This window comes from Panthera pardus, unplaced genomic scaffold, assembly GCF_024362965.1.
Source record: "Panthera pardus isolate Hobbes unplaced genomic scaffold, ASM2436296v1 HiC_scaffold_17, whole genome shotgun sequence".
NCBI lineage: Eukaryota > Metazoa > Chordata > Mammalia > Carnivora > Felidae > Panthera > Panthera pardus.
In genome coordinates, this window is record NW_026526732.1 from 143,468,413 (window position 1) to 143,472,117 (window position 3,705).

Consider the following 3,705-nt stretch of genomic DNA (forward strand, 5'->3'; position numbering starts at 1 on the left):
AAGCGCCAGAGGACCTAACTCCACAGGAGGCAGTGGGCCCTGACTCCATGCGTGGAGGCGGAGTCCTGACTCCACGTGCAGAACGCAAGCCTGCACTTGGCCACGTCTCACCTTGGGCTCACACTGAGCCCTTTTCACTTGAATCGGGCAGCTGTGCTACTGCTAACGTAGTTTCTTTTCTGAACCTAAACTCAGGACTTGACATTTCTCTTTGCCAACTTCCATCCAGTGGTTTTAGCTGAGCACTGGAACTTACTGTCAAGACCATTTTTAAACTTGATTTAGGCACCATCATGTGAGTGAACCCTCCTAGATTTTGATCGTCTAGCACTGACAGCATTTCCAACAATCCCTTGATGTACTGAACAAGACAAACCCCCCCAGAGAGCATTGGGGTTCACCAAGCAGCTGCTCCCCCAGTCCCCTCAGCCTGTGAACACCACCAAGCTCAAGTCGTTTTTGTTTTTTTGTTTTTTCCCGTGGTAACAGATATAAGGGATTTAATTCTATCATCCCAAACCAGACTTTCTCCTTTGATTCCAAACAGTTTCATTTCTCTCCTTAAAATGCATCAGGGAGGGGCACCTGGGTGGCTCAGTCGGTTGGGCGTCCGACTTCGGCTCAGGTCATGATCTCGAGGTCCGTGAGTTCGAGCCCCGCGTCCTGCTCTGTGCTGACAGCTCAGAGCCTGGAGCCCGTTTCAGAGTCTGTGTCTCCCTCTCTCTCTGACCTTCCCCCATTCATGCTCTGTCTCAAAAATGAATAAACGTTAAAAAAAAAAATGCATCAGGGAAGGTTCACTTATGACATGCAAGGTGAACAAAGGACAATCAGAAATTCACCAACTTTAGAAAGTGTAGGTAGTCTCCGGCAAAGGCAAGTGCAAAGGACCTAGGCCAACAAAGAGCATTTCCAATAAATAAATTTTTCCTAACACCATATAGAAAAACACTTAACAGGAAATGACAGGGAAAACAATTTAGTAGGAACCAGAGTGCTTAAACAATCTTTTTAAGTAATAGGCTTCAAAAGGAAGTTCTTTATCCTTAAAACATAGCTATTTAAGACCTGATACAGGGCTGCCTGGGTGGCTCAGTCAATTGAGCATCTGACTTCCGCTCAGGTCATGATCTCACAGTTTGTGAGTTCGAGCCCCGAGCCGCACATCGGGCTCTGTGCTGACAGCTCAGAGCCTGGAGCCTGCTTCGGATAATGTGTCTCCTCCTCTCTCTGCCCCTTCCCCACTCATGCTCTGTCTCTGTCTCTCAAAAATAAATGTTAAAAAAAGAAAAAAAGACCTGATACAAGTACTCAACTTTCCGTGCTTAAATGCAATCGCAACAGATAAACTTTCATCTGTTTTTTAAAATTCTTTTTTCTTAGTGATTTAGAGGGACTATTTTCAAACTACGATTAAATATTTTGTAAGTACTATCTGGCAGTTCCTAATAAATTGAGTATATTGTACAATAAACCACTTCACATCTTTCAGCAAAAAAACCCCCACCACATATTTTTTTTAACGTTTATTTTTGAGACAGTGACAGAGCACGAGGAGGGGAGGGCAGAGAGAGAGGGAGACACAGAATCCAAAGCAGGCTCCAGGCTCTGAGCTGTCAGCACAGAGCCTGACTCGGGGCTCAAACTCATGGACTGCAAGATCATGACCTGAGCCAAAGTCAGATGCTTAACTGAGTCATCCAGGTGCCTCAAAACCCACAAAACTGGAATAAAGCCATCACCCAATGAATTTGGACACAGTTAAAGTTTGCTTTAAATACTTCTTCGGGGGAGAAGATACCAAGCTGGTACTCAATTAAAAGAAACATTTTTACAGTCTTGAAAAGTCTTTTATTTTTTTTTTTTACATTTATCATGCTATGAATTCATAGGGAATGGGTTCCCAGCTCAGGCTCCTTTCCACTGGTTCTCACAAAGTGTGCTTCTCTGGGTGGCGCAGGCTGGTGCTTCAGTTGAACCCAAGTACCTTTCTCCTTGGCTTCCTTCTTTTTCTGATCATTTTCCTTCACGTGCTTCAGGAAGCTGTCTCAGCTCTTTGCTTAACGTGCTCAACATATACATGAATTCTCTTGGCAAGAATCTTGCCCTTGTTTGTTTACAATAATGCCAACAGCATGCTGGGTAACATTGCAGACTCTTCCAGTTTTGCCTGGGTAACATTTGTGGGGCATTCCTTTTTGAACAGTGCCCATTCCCTTGATGTCCACAATATCACCTTTCTTGTAGATTCGCGTGTATGTTCCTAAAGGAACAACTCCATGTTTTCTAAAAGGCCTAGAGAACATATAGCGAGTACCTCTCCTCTTTCCCTTTGTGTTGGTCATTTTGGTGAATTACTGGAAGATGGCGGTTCCAGCTGAAAGGCAGCTCAGGTCATTTTCTAAGTGCTGGGTATGTAGCAACGATCAAAGAGGACAAAACAGGCCAATGGCCTGCCTTCATGGCACTTACATTCCAGAGGAAGGTGACAGACAAGAGACAACATACACGAGTGTAAATGTGGCTCACGCCTGTGTGCTCATGTGAAGGAGAGGGCTAGAAGTGGTTGCCCAGGTAGAAACCAGAGAAGCTTTCAAAGCCCTGGGGACAAGGGACAAAGACTGAGGCCAAGGGAAGTGGGGGGGGGGGGGTTCTTTCCAGGAGAAGAGAGAGCAAAAGGGAGGGCCCTGCCTTGCAGCATGGTTGGTGTGGTGGGGACTAGTGAGAGACAGGGGTGGGACGTGAGGCCCAGTGTGACAGGTCCAGTGGGCAGGGGAGGGCCCCGGGATCCTTAGAGAACATTGGGTTCTTCTCTAAGTCGTGGAGCTGGTGGAAGTTTGTGAGCAGAGGAGGGCCCTGGTCTGACTCACACTTTAACAGGCTCACTGGCTTCCTGACTGGAGAATTCTTGTAGGGATAAGGGACAGAGCAGTAGGGGTGAGGGCTGTTGTAGAAATCTGGGGAGAGGGGGTGCTTTTTGGGCTCGCTGAGCTTCAGGGGCTGGGGCAGGCAGGGTGACAGGATTTGTAGGTGGGTGCGGTGAGAGACGCCACAGAGTCAAGGTAGACTCCAAGTGGGGTGGCCTTCACAGAACCAGGGATGGGGGGAGCCTGCTTGGGACATGCTGGGTTTGTCCAGAGAGAAGGCAAGGAAGCTGAACTTCTCAAGGACCTGCTCAACAAACACAAACCCAACACGCGTTTAAGGAAAACCATACAAACTTTACAAGGTGCTCAAGTTCATACTCATCTGTCTGTGATGGAAAAGGAGCTACTTCTCACTTATCCCTAGTCCTCAAGGTCACAATTTACCTTGGTACATCAGCTCCGCAGAAGTTAGGGATAATACTGCTTTAACTCAGTATTGGTTTGCAGGAAATATTCAAGACTGTATTGTTATGGGAACCAGAACATGTCAGGATGGCCCTGTTAATTTCAGTTTAGCTCAGGGTGCTGGGTTTCTGTTTTCTCTGAGAGTGGTGTGGAAAGTCTGTCATGGTTGTACCAGGAAAGAGAGTCGGGTTTTTTCCTAGAAGTTTGAGATGAGTACTAGAAGCAGTCCTCAGACCACAGCACAGATCAATCCCCCGGGAACTTGATAACGTGTCCACGACCACACCTGTGACCTACAGGTCTGGACTCCAGGGCTGTCATGGCCCAAGGATCTGCATTCTCAAGCATCCATTGCTACAGTGCTGACAACCCA

At 47.0% G+C, this 3,705-nt stretch overlaps 1 pseudogene; it reads right to left on the minus strand.

Moving 5' to 3' along the window:
* Positions 1-1,858: 1,858 nt before the first annotated feature.
* On the minus strand, positions 1,859-3,333 carry LOC109271561 (60S ribosomal protein L21-like; annotated as a pseudogene).
* Positions 3,334-3,705: the final 372 nt, after the last annotated feature.